This window comes from Anabrus simplex, chromosome 3, assembly GCF_040414725.1.
Source record: "Anabrus simplex isolate iqAnaSimp1 chromosome 3, ASM4041472v1, whole genome shotgun sequence".
NCBI lineage: Eukaryota > Metazoa > Arthropoda > Insecta > Orthoptera > Tettigoniidae > Anabrus > Anabrus simplex.
This window is the reverse complement of record NC_090267.1, coordinates 24,573,571-24,596,826: the sequence shown is the minus strand read 5'-3', so window position 1 is coordinate 24,596,826 and position 23,256 is coordinate 24,573,571. Positions and strand designations below refer to the sequence as shown.

Sequence of the window (23,256 nt, the reverse complement as noted above, 5' to 3'; positions counted from 1 at the left end):
GCCCTTCCAGCAAGCCGGGTAGGGTGTTTGAAAACGACCGTCTTCCAAAGTTGCCTATTCAAAAACATTTTGTTGTCCAAGAAAGATTCCCAATTCCATCCTCTTCTCTCCACGTCTTCCCTCAGTTGGTCTATCCATCTTCTTCTTGGTCTTCTACCTGTTATTCTCTTTTCCAAATAAGCACATGGTAACCTTGTGCTATTCATTCGTTTAACATGCCCAAACCATTTAAGCCTAGATGACCTAAGTCTTTCCTCCATCGATTCATTTAGACCTAGGTTAGATCGGATCTCATCATTTTTCACATTACCAAGTCGGGTCTTTTGGAGGGCAGTTCTAAGAAATTTCATTTCACAGGCTTGAATCCTACTACAATCCTTTGATGTTAGTGTGCAGGTTTCCAGAGAATATGTAAGGGTGGGAATGAAATATGACTTATACAGGGTCATTTTTGGTTCTTTGTGGGACCTTCTCATCTCATAGTAGGTGTCTTAACGATACCGGTACCGGTACTGTAAAAGTTAGAGCCTTTGGTTTCTCTGTTATTTCTATATCAGCTCTGTTATTACTAGCCATTACGCTTCCTAAATAACTGAATTGGTGTACTACTTCAACTTGGTGGTCCTGTATTTTTATGTTGCATTCTGTATTATGTCTGCTGATTTTCAATGCTACTGTTTTTGATGGGTTCAATTTCATTCCATAATCATCAAAGTTCTTCCACCATGCATTCAGATTATTTTGCACTCCCTTCTCTGTTTCATCCCATATTGCCACATCGTCTGCAAACACCAGAGCCTGAAGATCTTTATTACCTTTTCCTTTTAGTTCCTTTAAAATGGTATCCATAACTGCTATGAATAGAAGAGGTGATAAGGCACTTCCCTGTTGTACTCCTTTGGTTGTATTGAACCAGAGTGACCATCTCCAATTCTGACACAGCTTTTACTAATAGTATATAGCATTTGGATCTTCCTAATAAGGTACTCCGGTACACCAAGTTTTCTAAGACTTTTCCAAATAGTTGATCTAGGAACATTTCATACGCCTTTTCAAGGTCCATAAACACAATAATTAGGTCTTTTCCTCTTTCCCAGTGTTTCTCTGCCAACATCCTCAAAGCAAATATCATATCATATCTGCCAAAAAAATGAGCGTATTTTCTGGAATATTTGTAACAGTCGGAATATCTTCCGAAACTTTGGAGCATCTGGGAACATCGTGTTAAGATTTTCCCTTACGTGATCCTTGGTTTCGATCTGGGAAAGAGAGGGTATAATTTAGTTCGGAAAGCGATCGTCTGTTGTTTTTGAGTTTTGAGTTTGGCGCTTTCAGAGCCGTCTGCTGCGCTTGAATGTCATCCCGGTACGCGCATGAGAAATCGATCGTATATACCTAAGCGACGAAGGTATATCAATTAAATGTGATTCTGAGTGAAATATAAAAACACTATCTATCCTAGGATGAAGGTAATGTCTGAGAGACCTTTACAGATGATGTCCTTCAAAGTTTGTTTGAGTGAAGTCTTTTACTGTGTTCTTCAGTGATGCAGGATCTTTCTTCGTGTGGGGTCTTTTTCCACCATCGCTCTCGAAATCGGGTATTTGTTGATGGGAGAAAAAAATTAATATTTTTTCTAGTAAGTTGTGTGGTGAACTGGGAGTTATCTGCACACAAGAGAGACCTTTCTCAAAGCGTTGCTTAGTGTGTTTTGGCTGTAAAATTCGTGTATTCTGGAACCAGTTTTCTCTCATAGGATACTTTATTTTTGATTAAGCTGTATATTTGATCCCACCTTGCTGCTAAAGTAAGTTTGTATATCATCAAGTATTGTGTGGATGTTGAACATGACATTTTTCAATATGAAAATATAGCTTGCATAATTGACAGTTTGACAGCTCGATCATCACGAGTGACAGGGGGGGCTCCAGGCTGTAGGCGCGGCTTGCTCGGTATTTAAAAGTTACCTATGAAACGTCTCTTAATTCTTGCGATTATGATAAAGTTAGTAATTGGTTGTGTAATCGTTCAGTTTTTCACACTTCGGAATTTATAATGTATTCTAATGCCTGATTCTTACTCTAGGTGTTCGCCAAATACGAATATTTATATTTTGTACCTGTTTGATATAATTGCACGATAGGCCTAAACCTTTGTGTACGGCTCATTTCATCCAATGGCTTTTCGTAATAAGTATTATTGCTCGTAAGTTTATTTAATTTGCCTTGTAGTAGCCGGTATTCCAAACTTGATATTAATTGGCCAATTTGTTGCATAGTTTTAAACTATTACTTTTTCATTAGCAGTTGCTAAAATGGTACTTTGCTAAGAATACTGGTAGGCCTACTGTGTTCAGAAAGACTGCTGTTTAGTGTAGGCAAATTCTGCTCTTTCTGCTTTGTATAAGGCAGGCAAGTGTGTGAAATATGTCTTGATTTTTAGTACAGTAACTAGGAAAATTCCTTCTCATCTTAGGATGTGCCTACCATATTTCACTGTGATTCAACCTTCAGGGGTTCACAACTTGCAGCATCCAAGTGATTATCACTTCTGACTCCTGTATTATTAGACTTTGGCTAGAACTAGGCTAAATGATTTTCTAAAGTGAACTGAGCCAGAAATTTTGAACCTCATTGAAATTAGCCTACTATCTTTCCAGTTTCTATATGAGAACAGTAGTACTTTGACTAAGCTGGCTACTTGGCCTGTATGAGAGCATGGTGGTGCAGCTGGTTGTTATATTATGATGATCAATGCCAGCTGCACAACCATCACACAAAAATGATAATCTCTCATAAATAACAGAAATGCTTTAATTTCTTCGTGGCTGGTACTGCCCAGTTATGAGCAACCTTTGCAAAAGGGACAGCCTATCCTATATATTTAAAAAATATCGTAACATACAGTACTTATGGGTTGTTGTCTGTCCAATGCCCTATCTGAACAACACTCCGTACCACCTTATAACTTATTCATCTCTAACTATTGCCCCTTACATGTAGTGTATACTTAATCTAATCAACACTGACCAGCAAAATTAATAGATCACTTGGATTTTCAAAGGAAAAGGCATGTTCAATTGTGAAACATTTATTTTATTATTTACATTGAATATTTTCATGAACATTTTTTCTAAATGATGTTATCTGTCTGTTATTGTTACCCTTCGTTACTCAGATGATTTTTTGAAATGCTTCTCAATTCAACACTCTTTTTCCTTTGAAAATTCAAGTGAGCCATTAATTTAGCTAGTCAGTATATTAGCTTATTTATTTTCATGTCTTAGTCTCTTGCTGACATACGTATTCCATACACTTTCTCTAAAAACAAACTGTGTAAAACTTGGGTGTCACAATCAATCAATCAATCAATCAATCAATCAATCCATTAAAAAAAAAAATTTTGTTGGTTAAAATTTACTAAACCTCTCACCAACTTTCTTCAGGATCTCTCCATTTTGTTATCCAATCTGTCCTCCTCAACTTCAGCATTATTCATATTTAATTTTCATATCATTGGTTACTTCACTGTCAAAATAAAAATATTATTCTTCCTTTACAAATGGGACAAGGCTTGGTCAAACAACAGAACTTTATATCTTAATCTGATATTTCCCCCTTCAAGTGCTTTAATCACAGAATTCCATTACTTTGTAATTGGTTTACAGTGGAACCTTGGTTATACGTACAGTAATTCAGTTGTACGGTTCTCACATTTATATGTCACATTTTTAAGGCAGCAACCTTTTTCCATTTATGTTTAGCTCATTCATGCAATTCATTTAAGTCTTATGTTATCTTTTTGTTGTTCATATTTATATGTTACCTACAGCTGTTAGTAAATATTTTTAGCCAAGACCCTATGTGAACTAAGCAATGAACACAGATAACATATTGATCTATATTTTTAGCAAGTCCCTACGTGAACTAGGCAACAGATAACCTGTTGATCTATTTTGAAGTTCCCTCCTTTGAAAAGTGACCACTCTACAGTGCTGTATATAATAAAGGAATCATTTTTAGCCAGTCCCATATTGGAGAGGTAGCATGCCTACCAGTTACCCGGCAGCCCTGGGTTTGATTCCTGGAATAGGGTTCACTCAGCTTCTTGATGCTAACTGAGGAACTGTGTGTTATGAGAGGCAACAGGCGAGGTCAAAAAGGCCAAGTAATATGACTAAGGATATCGTCTTCACACTGACTGGACTGTACTCCAGTACCTGCAGGCCATCTGGCTGGGCAGGCCAAGGTCCTGATAGGGTGTTGCATCATGGGTTTGTTTTTAATAATCATTCTGAAAATCTTTTCGTAATTCTTTTTCTCACTTTGTTCATGACTTGCAGGTCTATCCATTTTTATTTTATTGGGAAATTGTATGGCAACTGAGGATCATTCCCACTGAAGTGTGCCAACATGAATCTGCCAGTACAACAAACCTTTCCTCTCTATGTGTAACACTGGGATTTTTTTTTGTATTTTGACTGTTGATTGGCAATATTCTTTGGGCCTACCTGCTGGCGATGATCATTACCAGACATCAAATCTATATGGCCTGACACCATGATTTGCTGGTTCTAGTCCTGTTGGTTGGAAAAAATATTTCACCATCAGAATATTGGCCGGCATTATTTGCGTTCCAAAAGCCTTGATTCAGTTCCAAAACTCTCTGCACTGTTCTATGGAATGAGGGCAGATGATGCTTTTCAAGGTGATTTTTCCATCGATTGGGTTGTTAAGCCTTGAGCAGGCCCCTTGGTGCTATTTGACAGAAGTAGGCTTTGTGTTGGCAGCAGGTTTCACCCTCTTCTTTCCTACTATCACGTTCTTCATTTCATCTCATTCATTCTTCTGATGAGATTGACATCAGGAAGAGTATCCAGTTGTAAAACTTGTTACAAAGCTTCATCTCAATACTCGATCCCTCAGAGAAACGGAACGAGGCTTGACCACTTAACAATATTCTTTGAAGCCATTCTACACTGCTGTTTCTTACGTCCTAGGGAATGTATGAGTAGACAGTTAGTGTGTTCTTTTTAACCTTGAAAATTACATTAGGGCTTTTATTGTCCTGATATTTTATAATCTATTTGACTTTTTACATGTTGTTGGTGGAACTGTCGCTTAGCATGTGCATGATTAAATTTATGTTTGATTCCTCAGCTTGCAAGATCCTGAGGCATACAAGGGTGGGGGAATGGGGGCTGTCTCTCCCTGTCATTGGCTTGTCATAACATACTCATTTCCTGGCTCTGTGCACTTTCATATTCAAGTTTGATCTTTTTCTCGTGGTATTAAAGTCAAATATCAGATTAGTATTGAAAGGTACAGACAAATGTACAACACATTTAACACATTGCCAGTATGATCTTCATAGCAACTTTCCAAGGAGTTAGTTATTGGCTTGAACTTTTAGACGACTGGCACTGATAATTCTGATATTTTCCTTAGTTTTCACTCTATCAGGGAAAAAAAATGAGAAAAAAAGGTATGTTGGTAGTATTCTACATTAATTTGGTCATGAGCAGTTTTCCTGCAAAATCAACCGTAAGAAAGATACATTGAGTTTTATGTTTTGGGCCCTCTGAAGATCATCTCCTGCTGAATTATTTTGAACAACTTGTATCTAAGATCCCACTTGCCATTATTGTAAAGTAAAAATCAGAACACGGTTCAACCTGGAAAATAAACTAAATAATCCCATTACCTATTTTACTGTAATGCTGCAACAGACAGATAAAAAAATAAAAAATAGGTATCAGGTTAATGTTCAAAAAGTACCAACAGAAAGACAATTTTATATATAGATTGCTACATTTCTCTTGACAGCTTAATACTGTAGTTAAAGAAAATACATGTCTAATAGAAAATTTTAAATTTTTACTTGTACACATTTTCATTAAACATTATTTTAGCTGTGATGCATGCATATTTATTGCAGAATCGTGTGCCTTTCAGCGTTCAGTCTGAAAACCTCTATGAATTAATGTTTCTCCTTAATCTTTTATTTGCAACTAGCTCCATAGACTCATTTAATTCTACACTCGTCTTTAAATCATGCCATTAACGCCTGGGTGTCACACTACTTCTTTTGCCTTCCATGGTAGAGTCCGTTATTCACCTAGGTAAACTATCCTCCTCTATTCATCTCACATGACCCCACCAACAAAGCCAGCTTATAGGCGCAGCTTTGATTTCTTCATTATGTCTTTATCTCATCATTCCAAGCACGCTCGTGTCATTGTTCCCACATGTTTGTATTTATTTATTTATTTATTTATTTATTTATTTATTTATTTATTTATTTATTTATTCACGAAGCACAAGACTTGCACTGTCAACAGACTAATTAACAAATGTAAACTTTCATAATAAAATATAACAAACATAACAAAATATAACAAGATCAGGTACACAGCCTACTAATAACAACTGTCCAAATCGAAATCCATGAGAATGTCTTTGTTCATAGCCAAGTCGTCGTGGGTCAAGATGGCAGTATAATCCCTTCACATAAACTTATCTTTAAGAGACTTTTTACACCCCTCTCGAATATGCTTTTATTTGATGCTATATCAAGCTCTTGTCTCCTATTAATATTGTTAAAGAAAGTTGGGAGGCGGATTAGGAAAGATCGTTGAAGTATTGAGTGCTGAGTGTGGGGAATGTGTAGAAAGTTTTTGGTTCTGGTGGAGCGGGAAGGAACATGGAAAGAGAAGAGTGAGACAGGATGTTCAGAGCGGTAATGCCCATTTAAGATCCCAGGGAGGAAACTTGTCAGCTACCTGTTGCCTGATGTTCTGCGGTGACACATTTATTGCCCTTAATACCTGCTGTGTAGACAGATTTCTGAGCTTGAGGTTTCTGTTCCTTACATTTGCAGCAAAGGAGGACACTGCTCTGTCTAACTGATTAGTATTGGAGGGGGAGGCTGTTGTCCAAATCGGAGAGCAGTAGTTTAAGAGAGTTTGAATGATCGTGAGGAAGAAGTGACGAAGAGCAGTGGGGTCAGAAATTTCTGTGTAGCAGTAGAGAACGCTGAGTAATTTCATAGCCTTGGTTGTGTATGTTTCTATGTGGGTCATAAATTGTAATTTAGTATCGAATATTACACCTAGGTCACGCTGTTGCGTAACTACAGTGATGGGCTTGTTGAGTAGGTATGTTTACGTAGTGCTGTGGTCATGTGGCTGCATTTTTGTGGATTGGGGATAAGTTTCCAAGTACGGCACGAGTTCGAGAGGGCATTAAGTGAGGACTATAGCAGAGCTGCATCTGCTGGATTCTTGATCTCCCTAAATATCTTGCAGTCGTCAGCAAAAAGTAGGGTATTCGCTGTTTCGTTGAGTTCAGATGGCAGATCTTCCATAAGAAAAACAGCAAGGGGCCAAGAGCACTGCCTTGAGGGACATTGGAGGTGACTGATAACCATGAGGATTAAGTGCCTGATATTACCACTCTGTGCCAATGGTTATGTAGGAAGCCAGCAAGAAAGGCCAGAAGACTGCCATGTATATTAAATCGTTCGGACTGGGCGAGTTGGCCATGCGCGTAGAGGCGCGCGGCTGTGAGCTTGCATCCGGGAGATAGTAGGTTCGAATCCCACTATCGGCAGCCCTGAAAATGGTTTTCCATGGTTTCCCATTTTTACACCAGGCAAATGCTGGGGCTGTACCTTAATTAATGCCACGGCCGCTTCCTTCCAACTCCTAGGCCTTTCCTATCCCATCGTCGCCATAAGACCTATCTGTGTCGGTGCGACGTAAAGCCCGTAGCAAAAAAAATAAAAATAAATCGTTCGGAGAGTTTATGGAGCAACAGAGTATGGTCTACAGAATCGAAAGCTTTTGAAATGTCTACATAGCAGATATCCAGCTGTGATTTAGCTGCAATGGCATGTGATGCAAAGCTATGCAGAGTGGCCAGGTTCGTTAGACAAGAGTCACCTGGTAGAAAACCATGCTGCTTGGTTGAGATATAGGGCAAGGTGAATGCGAGGAGATGCTGGTGTATAATTTTTTCAAAGATAAAGGATAGTGTGGGGAGAATAGAAATTCGTTGGTAAGATGAAACATTAAATTTGTTGCTTGATTTGAGAAATGAAACGATATCTGCCTGTTTTCAGGTAATAGGAACATAGCCTGCAGCAAAACATCTGTTAAATATTTTAGAGAGAGGGACACAAAGGGTGCTGGCAGTATTTTTTAGGAAAAGATGACCTATAGTGTCGGGACCGGTAGCTTTTTTGGTACGAAGAGTTTGAAGAAGGTTATTAACTTCAGTTGGTGTGGTAGTTATGCTTGATAGGGTTCTGTTTGAAACTGTAGCTACGGGAGGGTGCGGTTGGTTTTGTAAGGGAGGGGAGAAGTTGGAGAGGAAATACCTGTTGAACAGTTCATTGCGATCAGCTCCATCTGCTGTTGCATCATTGTGGATCACGCTGACAGGAATTCACTCCGTCCTTCTCCCTGTGTTGATAAGACTCCAGTAGCGCTTGGGATTTCTGCAGACGTTTTCAGTGACAGTGTCTACATGTGTTTTGTAGTCTCTTCTGACCATAAACCTCGTGTGGCAGCAGATTTTAACAAAGGTATTGCGAGTGTGTGTGTGTGTGTGTGTGCGCTTGGGAAGTCTTTCGAAAGGCGCCGAGCTCTCTTCTTATTAAATAGTATCAGTCTGGTCCCTTGTGATATCCAGTGTTGATATTTGCTGGTAGTAGCCTGTTGTGCAGGTACAAAGTCTTTAATTGCAGCTTGCAGTCATTTGTACAGCAGGTCAAGAGCCGACCATGTCTATTACTTCCAACTTATTAAGTTGTCCTTTCACTCTCGTACATGTAAATATTGTTTTGTTTTAGAACTCATTGCAGAAGTCTTCATACACCTTGACTCTCTTTCACTTACTATACTAACATCCTGCAACCTGGTGAATGACAAAATAGGAAGCAGAGCCTTCAAAATAGGCATTCCAATGCAAGACCTAGAAATAGTGTACGATGGAAACTTCTGGCCAGAAGATGTAATATGTCGGCCCTTCGGCAACCCTGGAAGTTCAGAGGCCCAGCAATCAGGGACTAATATAATAACGTAGAACATAGAAGGCCTGAGGGGGGTCTTGAGCCTGCTTCCGAGAAATATCATGGCTGATTATGACATTGGAGTACTCACAGAGACAATGGTAAAAGAGGACACAGAACTGAACATCCCAGAATTCTACAATTTTCATGCCTAAGCGATACAGTGTGTGAGAAGAGGAAGACCAGCGGGCGGTGTGCTATGTATCATCAAACCACAACTGGCCCCCTTCAAACTACTATTAAGAGAAGAAAACATGCTGGTTGTCGGGACAAGAATTGGAGTTATAGTAACAGTCTACTTTAATCCAGATCACACCGCAACAGACATAATAGATAAACTAGGGATGGCCTTGGATCACAGTAGAAGTATGGATAAGATAATCATTGCGGGAGATCTGAATTGCGCAATAAATAGGCAAGATAGAAAATGCAAAGAAGTAACGGAATATCTAACAAATGAAGGCTTTACAATACACAACAGACTGGAGGACTGGACATACATAGGGCATAACGGTGCTAGCACAATAGACCTAATAATCACAAAGGGCTTTAGATCAAAACACCTTGCCACCACAGTGAAAAAAGAAGCAGCAGTCATCCGTAAACACATTCCAGTACAATTAAATATAGAAAACGGTAGAAGTAGCAAATTAGAAAAAAGACGAAATATAACATTTGGCAAGACCCTGGACATGGAAAAAATTAAAGGGAAAATGAAAGAAAAAGATAAGGTTGAAAGAGCAATAAGAGCAGGAAATATTGATGAGGCCGCTTCATGGCTGAAATAAACTATAATAAATGGGGCCACCACACAAGATTCAAATAGGAAGGCGAGGCTATGGTTCGACAGAGAATGTTATGAACAAAGAAAATTGACACTGAAAACACTACATAAAACTGGAGGACAAATGGCAAGCGCAACCACCGAAGAATACCAACGAGAACGAAAGAAATACAAGGACCTAATAAAAAAGAAGAAAAAGCAACACCTGGAAAAAGAACATAAGAAAATGGTAGAGGAGGCAGAAGAAAACCCCTACCGAGCTCTGAGGCCAAAAGGGCAGAAAATACAGCCCAACATACCTATGGAAACATGGATAGATCATATAAGAATAGTAATTTGCTCAAAAGAAACAAGACCCATGATTAAGACACCTATGACTCCACAAGCTGATGAGATCTTCACCACGGATGAAATTGCTAAAGCAATACAGAAAATGAGGAATAACAGAGTACCAGGAGTAGATGGAATAAGTGAACACTTAAAGCAGACAGCACAAGAATACTTACCGATATGGACCTCCCTTCTAAATAAATGTTTGGAATTAGGAAGTATACCAGACGAATGGAGAAAGTCAACAATCAAGCTATTATACAAGGGAAAAGGAGACACAGAGAACCCAAACGTGTATAGAGGAATATCGTTGGAATCTACATTACTGAAACTCCTAACAGGAATCCTCGCCAAAAGGCTGGCAGAGAAGCTAGAACCCCTTCTACCAGAGGAACAGTTTGGTTTTAGAAAGGGAAGGTCCACGACTCTGGCAGTAGAAAACCTGTTGGAACAAATAAAACAGATGATAGAAAGACCAAAAGGAAAACTTTGTGGTTTTTGTTGATTACTCAAAAGCCTTTGATACGGTCAACAGAAAGGTATTAATAGATAAACTGGAGGAACTAATTGGAAGAACGAGCACAACGACCCTGATATTGAATATACTGGCAGAAAACTACATACAGATAGATGATGGAATAGGCATATCTGACTGGCTGTCGCAGACGAACGGTGTCCTCCAAGGCGATCCACTCAGCCCTATCCTGTTTAATGTTCTCACGAACGATGTCACCAAAGGGATGGCAGGAACAAGCACATACGTATACGCTGATGACATGGCCATCACAGCGACAGATATAGATAAACTGCAAGTATCGCTAAACACACTATGTGAATGGGCAGAGAGAAACGACATCCAGATAAACGAAGAGAAGACGAAATTGGTAGTATTTAGGAAAGGAGGAAGACTCACTGAAGCAGAGAACATCAAATGCAATGGCAAACTACTCAAGAGGGCTAACAATTTTAAATATCTAGGTATCACAATTCAAACAACGGGAAAGAGTTTCAGTTTACATATAAGATCTAGAGCAGTGGCGGCCACTAGGGCTATGAATGAAATCAGAAACATCACACAACTATCGATCAGCATAGCTATGAACTTGTTTAGGTTAAAGATACTACCTGCTCTGACGTATGGCCTAGAATTAGTGGCAGAATACCTCACGTACAAACAGCTGGAAGAATTGGAGCGAGTAAAGGCTAGATACCTGAAGAGAATTTTACGAGTCCCGCAGAATGCAAGATCGAGGCTAGTGTATGAGCTTACCAGGGAGACCTTAATAGAGGATCTGAGATGCGAGCTCATACTTCAAGCTAGTACCAGCTTCAAACAGCTTATACAAGATCTGCATGAGAAGAAAAACAACATACCAGTGGACTTCTATGCAACATCTGCTATGCAAGACAGGACCTGGATGGAAGCTAATCATGATATGCGACACGTGACGACGAGATTGGCGATCCATGGTTTCCATCACAAGGTGTGCTGCAACAAATTATTTCACAAACCAAATGACGAATGTGTGTGTGAGTTGTGCTTGGAATTCTGTGATAGATACCATATTGTAAAATGCAGGAATAGACAGAAATCCATCGTAGCTTATAGCAAAGAAAAGTAATGTGTATGTAATGTAAATGTAATGTAATGGTATTCTGCATGGCATGTGCGCATTTTTCAATAATAATAATAATAATATACTAACATCCTAGGAGAATACACATTGTAAGTTCTTGAAATACGTCAGCCTCATGTTAGTAGATTTACTGGTACATAAAATAATTCTCCTCCTCTGCGATCCATGTGACCTTGCCGCGGTGGGGAGGCTTGCGTGTCCCAATGATGCAGATAGCCGAGCTGCAGGTGCAACCATATCGGATGGGTATCTGTTGAGAGACCAGACTTACGAATGGTTCATCGAAAGGGGGGTAGCAGCCTTTCGGTAGTTGCAAGGGCGGCAGTCTAGATGATTGACTGATACGGCCTTGTAATAATACTCAACATGGCTTAGCTGTGTTGATACTGCTACACGGCTGAAAGCAATGGGAAACTACAGCCGTAACTAACTCCCGAGGACATGCAGCTCTCTCTGTATGAATGATGTACTGACGATGGCTTCCTCCCGGGTAAAATATTCCGGAGGTAAACTAGTCTCCCATTCGGATCTCCGGGTGGGGACTACACGAGAGGGGGCGATCATCAGGAAGATGGATACTGACATTCTGCAAGTCAGAGCATGGAATGTTAGAAGTTTGAATCGTTGTGGTAGGTTAGAGAATCTGAAAAGGGAGATGGATAGGCTAAAGTTAGATGTAGTTGGTATAAGTGAAGTACGTTGGCAGGAAGAACAAGATTTTTGGTCAGGCGACTACCAAATTATCAACACAAAATCAAACAGGGGAAATGCAGAAGTTGATTTAATAATGAATAAGAAAATAGGACAGCGGGTAAGCTACTACGACCAGCATAGTGAAAGAATTATTGTCGTCGAGATAGACACCAAACCAATGCCCACCACAATAGTGCAGGTCTATATGCCTACTAGTTCAGCAGATGATGAAGAAATCGAAAGAATATATGAGGAGATAGAAGATTTAATACAATATGTAAAAGATGACGAGAATCTAATTGTGATGGGAGACTGGAATGCAGTGGTAAGCCAAGGAAGAGAAGGTAGTACAGTAGGAGAATTTGGATTGGGACAAAGGAACGAAAGAGGAAGTCGGCTGGTTGAATTCTGCACTGATCATAATTTAGCCCTTGCCAATACTTGGTTCAAACACCACAAACGAGGGCTGTATACGTGGACGAGACCTGGAGACACTGGAAGGTATCAAATAGACTTCATTATGATTAGGCAGAGATTCAGAAACCAGGTGTTGGATTGCAAAACTTTCCCAGGAGCAGACGTGGCCTCTGACCACAACTTGTTGGTCATGAAATGCCATCTGAAGTTGAAGAAATTGAAGAAAGGAAAGAATGCAAAAAGATGGGATCTAGACAAGTTGAAAGAAAAGAGTGTGAGGGATTGTTTCAAGGAACATGTTGCACAAGGACTAAATGAAAAGGCTGAAGGAAACACTGTAGAGGAAGAGTGGAGAGTCATGAAAAATGAAGTCAGTAGGGCTGCTGAAGAAATGTTAGGAAGGAAGAAAAGATCAACCAAGAATCAATGGATAACTCAGGAGATACTAGACCTGATTGATGAACGACGAAAATACAAGAATGCTAGAAATGAAGAGGGCAGAAAAGAATACAGGCGATTAAAGAATGAAGTGGATAGAAAGTGCAAAGTAGCTAAGGAGGAATGGCTGAAGGAGAAGTGCAAGGATGTTGAAGGCTGTATGGTCCTGGGAAATGTAGATGCTGCATACAGGAAAATCAAGGAAACCTTTGGAGAAAGGAAATCTAGGTGTATGAATATTAAGAGCTCAGATGGAAAGCCACTTCTAGGGAAAGGAAGACAAAGCAGTAAGATGGCAGGAGCATATCCAACAGTTGTATCAAGGTAAAGATGTAGGTAATTTGGTTCTGGAACATGAAGAGGCTGTTGATGCTGATGAAATGGGAGACCCAATTTTGAGGTCAGAGTTTGACAGAGCTGTGAGAGACCTCAATAGGAACAAGGCACCTGGAATTGATGACATTCCCTCTGCATTACTGACTGCCTTAGGAGAAACCAGCATGGCAAGGTTATTTCATTTAGTGTGCAAGATGTATGAGACAGGGGAAGTCCCATCCGGTTTTTGGAAGAATGTTGTTATACCTATTCCCAAGAAAGCCGGTGCTGACAGGTGTGAAAACTACCGCACCATTAGTTTAGTATCTCATGCCTGCAAAATTTAACACGTATTATTTACAGAAGAATGGAAAAACAAGTTGAAGCTGAGTTGGGAGAAGATCAATTTGGCTTCAGAAGAAAAGTAGGAACACGTGAAGCAATCCTGACTTTACGTCTGATCTTAGAGGATCGAATCAAGAAGGACAAGCCCACGTACATGGCATTCGTAGATCTAGAAAAGGCATTCGATAATGTTGATTGGACCAAGCTATTTATGATTCTGATGATGATAGGGATCAGATACAGAGAACGAAGAATTATCTACAATCTGTATAAAAATCAGTCTGCAGTGATAAGAATTGAGGGATTTGAAAAAGAAGCAGCAATCCAGAAAGGAGTGAGGCAAGGCTGCAGTTTGTCCCCTCTCCTTTTCAATGTTTACATAGAACAGGCAGTAAAGGAAATCAAAGAGAAAGGGAATCACAGTCCAAGGAGTGGAAATCAAAACCTTGAGATATGCCGATGATATTGTTATTTTATCTGAGACTGCAGAAGATCTCGAAGTTGCTGAATGGTATGGATGAAGTCTTGGGTAAGGAGTCTCTCTCTCTCATTCTCCTCAACCTGATGGTTGGTGGGTAGCATGACTGTCCTCGTCCAACGACCTTCTATCCTGAGCCAGCTGCTTGATTTGTTGATATGGACGTCGCCCTTTAACGCCATCGAGGAACCCTGCTCTAGGTCGTCCTCTTCTAGTCTTTCCTTCCAGTTTCCCTTCAAGCAGTGTGGTGCACCATGATGAATGCCGGAGTAAATGACCTGTCCAACTACATCTTCATTTCGCTATCATTTTCTCTAGACTGATGGTTAGCTCTCTTGAGAACTTCTTCATTTGTTAGCCTGTGAGTCCAGGGAATTCGTAACATTCGACGCCAGCACCACATTTTAAATGCATTTATTCTTTTCTTATCAGCCTGTAATAGAGTCCAGGTTTCAGAGCCATAGGTCGCAATGCTCCAAATGAAGCTCTTAATGAAATGCTTTCTTACTGGTAGTGATATTGCCTTGGAGGTCAATAGGCTTCTTTTTTTATTGAAAGCTTCTTTAGCCTGGGCTATTCGAGAACGGACGTCCTTTTCACACCTCCCATCAGATGTAATGATGCTTCCTAAATAACTGAACTGATTTACTTCCAACCAAACATTAACATCCTGTTTACCATCTGGAGTACATTTCATTATCTTAGTTTTTGTTTTGTTAACCTTCATATTACATTTTAGTTTTAGTAGATCATTCAGTTTCTTTAGTGAGGTCTCTATCTCTTTCTCAGTTTCAGCTATGAGGGCAATATCATCCGCAAAATGTATTGTTTGGTATAGTTGGCCATTTATTTTTATTCCATGGGTGGAGGTGCCTGAAAACTCTTTCATTGCTTCTTCTAAATACACATTGAATAATAGAGGCGACAGACCACGTCCTTGCCTTACTCCTTTTCTTATTTTCGCGTTGATTTGCTCCTTTCCTATAAGCGCTGTCTGGTTCTTGTACAGCTGATAGATGATTTTCCGATCTCTGTAGTCCACTTTCAGACTTCTAAGGGCTTTAAACATAATATTCCAGTTAACATTATCAAACGCTTTCTCTATGTCAATGAAAGCAATTAGGATGTTATTATTGATTCTTAGGGTTTGTTCAATAATTGTTCTAAGGCTCAAAATTGCTTCTCTTGTTCCTCTCTTTCTTCTAAACCCAAATTGATCTTCTGAGAGATTTTCTTCTATTCTTTTCTCCATGCGATGGTAAACAATTCTTGTAATAATTTTGGAGGCATCTGTTACCAGGCTTAACGTTCTATAATCTTGACATCTCTTTGCATGATTACTTTTTGGGATAGGTATCAATATAATTTTCTCAAAACCTTCCGGTATTTCTCCGCTAGTATAAATTTCATTTACTAGTTGATATAAGGAATATTTTGCCTTATCCCCTGGAGCTTGTAGTATTTCACCTGGGATTGAGTCTACTCCAGGAGCTTTCCTTTGTTTTAGCTCATTCAAAGCTTTATCAAATTCCTCTCTAAGTATACATGGTCCCAAATCATCTTGTTCTATCTCACTTTCATTTTCTATTACATCGTCATCTATTTGTCCTTCATTCAGGCCTTCTACATATTCTTTCCAAATTATAGCTATCTTATCCTGCTCTATTATCACATCTCCATTGCTTCCTTTTATTGTACTCAAGGGCTTTATCTTTCTTTGGAACTGCCTCCGGACTTCTGTAAAAGCTTTTTCGGTGTTACCTTTGGTTATATTTTCATCTATCTGTTTACATTGTGCTTCGATCCATCTTCCTTTGCTTTTTTAGTTTCTCGATGGATTTTATTTCTTATTTTCTTGTATTCATTTCCTTTCCTTTTGGCCATCTGGTGCATGTTCATTAGTTCCAAAATGTAGGGTGTAACCCATGGCTTATAGGAGTACAAGATGAAAATTAATGAGTCCAAAACAAAAGTAATGGAGTGCAGTCGAACGAAGGCAGGTGATGTAGGAAATATTAGATTAGGAAATGAAGTATTAAAGGAAGTAGATGAATATTGTTACTTGGGTAGTAAAATAACTAACGATGGCAGAAGTAAGGAGGACATAAAATGCAGACTAGCACAAGCTAGGAAGAGCTTTCTTAAGAAATTTGCTCACTTCAAACATTGATATCAGAATTAGAAAGATGTTTTTGAAGACTTTCGTGTGGAGCGTGGCATTGTATGGAAGTGAAGCATGGACGATAACTAGTTCAGAAAGGAAGAGAATAGAAGCTTTTGAAATGTGGTGTTACAGAAGAATGCTGAAGGTGAGATGTTTAGATCGAATCACGAATGAAGAGATACTGAATCGAATTGCTGAGAGGAGATCGATTTAGCTAAACTTGACGAGAAGAAGAGATAGAATGATAGGACACATCTTAAGACACCCAGGACTTGTTCAGTTGGTTTTTGAAGGAAGTGTAGGTGGTAAGAATGGTAGGGGTAGACCAAGGTATGAATATGACAAGCAGATTAGAGCAGATGTAGGATGCAATAGTTACGTAGAAATGAAAAGGTTAGTACAGGATAGGGTGGCATGGAGAGCTGCATCCAACCAGTCTATGGACTGATGACGCAAACAACAACAAAATAATTCTTGCAGGAAAATTACTGGCACCTCTGTAACTCCAAAAATTTTCAATCACTACTGATCTGCATTTAGGGCAGATTTCCTATCTGTTGTTTTCCTAACCTTTTAATGAAATGATTTCAAAAAAATTTGAAATTTATTGAACATCTCCCTTTGTTAAGTTATTTCTGTCCCTAACTCCCCTTCCTATAAACAAACATTTGCCCTAATTTGTCCTCTTGAATTCCAACTTTATCTTCATATTGTGATCTTTCCTATTTTAAAGATACCACTCTAGTAGTTAGGACATCTTTGATCGGTTTTGTTTGATCGTTTATGTGCTGGCCATTTTCCAGTGATATTTTGGTATCTTCTTTCTTGTCCCACTTGTGCATTGAAATCGCCAAGGAGAATTTTAATGCTTGATGGAGAGAAATCCATTATTATTTGGAATTCTTCTTCAAAAGACCTTTTATGGTCGACTATCTAAATTACAATTCAAATGACAATTTTGAATGTTATTCAGAAAGTTGAATTATATTAGGCCGCTGCTAATATGGAGTACATACTCCTGTTTCAGCCGCTTCTGACATGGAGTACGGACACTGCGTAATGGATTTCAGTGGCATTTCCTCCACTGGATGGACCATCACCCCACCCAAAGGAGTTCATCCACCTGAAGCCGTTGGCCTCCTTAGGCACTTGAGTTAGTTACTGCTGCTCGAAATTCAGCATAGAGACGCTGGCTGTATTGTTTACTCCATTACCGTAATGAACTGAACCGGCCACACATACATTTTTTTAAAACACACTGTTTCTGTCTCGTTGGACGATGGTTAACACTAGTCAGTCTATCTTATAACAACATACCTACATACAAAAATCTTCATTATTGACTGTTATACCTTTCAGTACTTATTATTATAATTAATCATATACAGTCGTATCAGCACCTGTACTCCCATCAGGACTGTTAATAATAATTATAATGCCTTTCAGTGGTCAGTCTGCAAGCCTGTATGATTTCACAATACTCCACCACAATCCTCTATTTGTAACTAGTTCTGTGGTCTCATTTAGTTCCACACCTCTTAGCCTTAAATCATTAGAAACTGAGTCTAACCATCATTGCCTTGGTCTTCCTCTACTTCTCTTATCCTCCATGACTGAGACCATTATTCTCCTACATAACCTATCCTCTATTCGCCTCACATTACTCCACCACTGAACTGGTTAATACGTGCAGCTTTATCCATTGAGTTCATTCCTATTTTAGCCTTTATCTTCTCATTCTGAATATCCTCGTGTTATTGTTCCCACCTGTTTGTACTAGCGATCATTCTTGCTATTTTCATGTCTGTTACTTCTAACTTATGAATAAGATATACAAATTTTACTATTGTGCTTATTTCACCATCTCCATTTACTGTTTGCACAACATGGTCCTCTAATTTTCAAATTTACCTCTCTTCCTTCAGTCTTCTGATTCTGGGAAGATTTGCGATCCAGTACCTGATTTCTGAATTTCTTATGAACCGTAATAAATTGTGGTATGGTTTATGTACCAAGAGTAAGCAAAGATTAATTTATGATCAGTGACTCGCTGTTTTATTTTTCTTTCTCGGTCCTTATCATCAGACTACATTACATTCTGTTCTTGCTGGGGCTGTACCTTAGGGCCATGGCTGCTACCTTCCCAATCCTAGCCCTTTACCATTCTTCCATCACCAAAAGCAAAAAAACCTTTGTGTTAGTGTGATGATAAAGAAGTTGTAAAAGAATAAATAAGAAATAAGTCCATTATTTGGACTACCTCTGCGTTCCTGGCTGTAATCACAGATAAGATTTCATCTTTCCTCACATGCTTCATAAAATTTGATATCTTTTTGTATTTTCTTCAGATTTCATCATATGCTAAAATGATAGTTATATAGACCTGCACTACTGTGCTGGTAATTTACTTGGTATATACCTTTATAACAATTTATTTTCCCCTTTTCCTGGGTCGCTCAGTCGGCGGAGCATGAATCCCAAAGGGTGGAACGTTCGCAGGGCCAACTTTACTGTTTCGGGACAGACCTTCTGAATTTTTTTTTTTAATTTGCAGGGCTATAGGTGACTGGATAGGTGACACAGTATGATAAAACAAATTGGAACAAAATAACAATAACATTTATTAAATAAACAACAGTCTGGACATGCAGATGAGAAAAGGAAGAAAAACGAACTATTTACACTAATACAACTCAAACTGACTGCTTGTGATCTGTAACATGAACATATGTACACTGCATGCTTATGGGTTCCATTTGATTCAACCCGTCTTCATTTAAACACCATTCAAAATCATGCTTTGGGTCAAATCCTCGATTTAGCTCGATAGCTGCAGTCGCTTAAGTGCGGCCAGTATTCAGTAATCGGGAGATAGTGGGTTCGAGCCCCACTGTCGGCAGCCCTGAAGATGGTTTTCCGTGGTTTCCCATTTTCACACCAGGCAAATGCCGGGGCTGTACCTTATTTAAGGCCACGGCCGCTTCCTTCCACTTCCTAGGCATTTCCTATCCCATCGTCGCCATAAGACATATCTCTGTCAGTGCGACGTAAAGCAAATAGCAGCAAATCCTCGATTTATGGAACTGTAACATTGGACCAATCATAAGGTTAGCGACAATGTCGTTATGACCAATAGTGCTACATTAGATCATTAAATTATACAATATTCCCTTGAGGGATAAATTCTTTACCAATTTTACTGCTCCTTCATATAAGTTCTGGGCAAATCTCCATCAATTTATTCTCTAATTTACCATGACTTTGGAAAATCATTTAATAAATTTTCTGGAAATTTCCTTTACAAATTTTTGGAGAATTCTGCAATATTTCCATTTCTAAAATTCTTTCACAATTCTCAGAAAATTCGCTTACAAAATACTTGGAAAATCTTTGAACATTATCGTAAGAAAATCCTTTCAACATTTACTTGGAAAATTCCTTACAATTTAATTGGAAAATTTATTTAACATTTAATTTGGAAAATTCATTTAACATTAAATTTTGAAAATCTTTGGCAAGTTGCCCCTCCTTCTCAGATTACGTTCGACTGTATTCTTTTATTGACAGTTTTAAACGATTATTTACTTAATATACTGTGGATAGATAGCAGAGTATCACGTAGCAAAACGCGCAACCAACGGAAACCAAAACCCACATGACAATAAACCACATGAAAAATCACCAAAAGAATTAACACTTGTTGAAACACATGGATAAGCAGTCGCACAATTACACAATCTCTCCCAATTATTTTTCAGCAGATTATATCATAGTATTGAGGTTATTATTATTATTATTATTATTATTATTATTATTATTATTATTATTATTTATTATTATTATTATTATTATTATTATTATTATTATTATTATTATTATTATTATTATTATTATTATTATTATGTCTCCCTTCAGAATTAGGTTGAAGACCCTCGCATTATTTACAGATAATAGCAATGAATCACCATGACCTGTGATGAATGACCAAAATAGGATGAATAAAAAAAATAGAAGAAACAATCATCACCCCCATCAGTTAGGGATACATCGAATGCACTCATAACCTCAGGGAAAGGAAAAAAAACCCCAAATGATTATGAGTCATTACTTTACACAATATAAGTTGTTGAGCGAAAGTTTATTATTATTCCCTGCATAATTAACCATATCACCATAAATCATAATATCCTTACGACTAACATGTACCCTAGCGGTCATCATGTTGTCTATTATCATCATAAAAATTTATCATCGCAATCATTGCTCACATTTAACTCCCAACAACAAGTTTAAATTGTTCCGACTCATTATTATTATTATTATTATTATTATTATTATTATTATTATTATTATTATTATTATTATTATTTTATCCCTAATTATTATTACTAAACGCATCATCTCGATGAGCTGCCTACTGTCCACAGCTATCGCCTTCCCTTCTAAGGTCAGACTTACTTCACAAATCATTTCTTTACCAAAGCTTTGATTTAATTACTGCTTTAACATAATCCGATAATTTCTTATTATAGTCATGATTTTTAATGAAGTCATACATCTTCCTTATTTATTATTATTATTATTATTATTATTATTATTATTATTATTATTATTATTATCCTTCATTCCCCCGTAATTCATTTTGAAGACCTTAATTACACGTAACCTCGTGAAATTCACTAACAACTGGGGTTATCAATCACTGGATCAACACAGCAATATTCCAAGAAATGTACAAAATGAAATCAATGACTACCATCACCACAACTTAAATACTACATCTCTAACTAATCTATGTTTCATTATATAAGAATACAATCCAAATAGCAATCTACTGAAAGAGAAGAAAATGTGACAAGTGTACTTATTATTCCGGGGTTTTCACCACAGACCGGAAGCTCAAATCCCTGTTTCGACCAGTCAAAGAGAAGCCACGTCTTGAAACACCGGGCGTATATGAAATTCCATGTGGTTGTGGTTGTTCATATGTTGGCATGACAAAAAGGCTTGTTAGCACCAGGGTGAAAGAGCACATCAGATCGGTAAAGAATGTCGCTCTTTCATCCTCTACGGAGAACGCTATAAGCCAGTCTGCCATAGCAGAACGTTTCTACAGTACAGACCATGAAATCCTCTTTGACCAGGCGAAGGTCATCGCGCCTGTAAAAGACTTCTATGCTCGTCTTGTGAGGGAAGCCATAGAGATAGAGCTGCGCCCAAATAACATCAACAGGGAAGACGGCTTCAAGTTATCAAATACATGGAGACCTGTACTGCAGAAATACGTGCATAACATCACCATGGCACAGCGGGACGCACTCAAACTGTCGACAGAGGGCGGTGCATCAGTAACTTCCCTCCCAACCACCACAGCACAGTGCCACGATCCTTGAGTCCAGTTAGATAGATAGATAGATAGATAGATAAATGTCTTTATTGGCGTAGTTAAGGCCATTAGGCCTTCTCTTACACTAAACCAATTAGTATACATTAAAGTCATAAGTAATACTACCGTAATTAATACTAGAAGACACAATTAAAACACAATCAAAATACAACTGAAATAAAATTCCACCACAGTAGGACATACATACAACAGCAATAATAATAATAATAATAATAATAATAATAATAATAATAATAATAATAATAATAGCTAGTAATGATATTGTAGTAGGACGATCACTGAAAGGCCAGAAATGCACAGGTCACTCGCATCCTGTTGCACCTCTTAACGCTCTCTTAAATGACACTGTAGTTGTTATTCCCCTGACGTCGTTCGGTAAACGATTCCATTCTCGTGCGGCAAACACCGAGAATGAGCTGTTATATGCGGCAGTTCGATGGTGAGGGATGTTGAGCAGGTTGGATGTTTGAGCCCTTGTATGTCTGTCATGAACATTTGAGAAGTAATGGAAACGTGAAGAAAGGTAGGATGGGGAAGATGTAGTAAGAACTTGGTGGAGAAGAGACAAAGTATGATGGTTACGACGAACATGGAGTCGCGACCACTCTAATTTTAGGAAAGATGGTGACACGTGGTCATGTTTTCTTAAGCTGCATATATATCTCACACACGCATTTTGAGCGCGCTGTAGCCTTAGGGAAAATTGTGGCCTGACGTCATTGAAGACAACATCACAATAGTCAAAATGTGGCATTACAAGGGCTTCAATTAATCTCTTTTTAAGCTTTATTGGAAATATATGTTTGTATTTATATAAAGCATAATTTTTAGCAATCCTATCACTCGTTTATGACAGACTGTTGCTTTGTTCATTTTAATTGTAATAGAAGCCTTCTAATGTCATATCACCATCACTTTCACCAATTGTAATTTTACTCACTCATTGCAGTATCTTTATAACCAACTTAACTATATTCTTTTACCATATGTTAATTGTAGTTCTAGCCTCTCCAAGGTTTTTTAAAATAAAATGTTTTATTTCATGTATATATAAATCAGGTGCCTGTTTCTATTTTATGTTAAGATAATGGCTGATGATGCCTTAATTCAAGGTGAAACATGTACCATTTTAGTCAACATGCCAAAGTAAACCAACTAAAATAAGACATTTTGTAT

General features: G+C 38.3%; 1 protein-coding gene across 3 annotated transcripts in view; it reads left to right on the top strand.

The window, feature by feature from the left end:
• Window positions 1-1,336: 1,336 nt before the first annotated feature.
• Window positions 1,337-23,256, top strand: part of LOC136865936 (uncharacterized) — a 360,192-nt gene continuing 338,272 nt past the window's right edge. For 2 of the 3 annotated variants that reach the window (XM_067142491.2, XM_067142489.2), the window contains exon 1: window positions 1,337-1,469. The gene's annotated coding sequence lies outside the window, so the exon portion shown is untranslated. Of the gene's footprint in view, window positions 1,470-1,492; window positions 1,808-23,256 lie in introns of those variants that run through there. The other variant, XM_067142490.2, reaches the window with a different exon arrangement.